The following is a 489-nucleotide window of genomic DNA, read 5'->3' as shown; positions in this document are numbered from 1 at the left end:
TCATGTAAAGCACTTATACCAACAGGAATCAATCCCATCTTCATTATAATTATCACCATCATCATCAAGACCACTCTTCAAAATCTAATTTTGTTAGTATGAGATAAAGGGGAAATGCAATCTAAAAAGTAAGCAGTGGAAATAGGAGAATAAGTTGTTAGTTATTAGTGATATTATTCTATAACTGATAAAGAACTTACATTTTTGTAATGAAGACATAAAAGAATTATTGAGGAAATGAATAGAGACAAAAATAATAGAGAAAATGGGAAGAAGAATGTAGGGAAGGAGAATGAAAAATAAGGGAAAATACAAAAATAAACAGGAAAAAAAGACATTGCTTTCCTTGACAATTTGTCAAAGTTCAGAAGTAAATTAGAAGTAAATTCAGACAAAGAAGAAATTATTTTATTGATAATAGACTAAATTTAAATTTAGAAAAAAATTAAATTGAGAAATGAGAAGCAAATGAAAATGTTAGATTTACCT

Source organism: Chrysochloris asiatica, unplaced genomic scaffold, assembly GCF_000296735.1.
Source record: "Chrysochloris asiatica unplaced genomic scaffold, ChrAsi1.0 scaffold05675, whole genome shotgun sequence".
NCBI lineage: Eukaryota > Metazoa > Chordata > Mammalia > Afrosoricida > Chrysochloridae > Chrysochloris > Chrysochloris asiatica.
The sequence above is the reverse complement of the archived record's forward strand: the minus strand, read 5'-3'. Positions refer to the sequence as shown.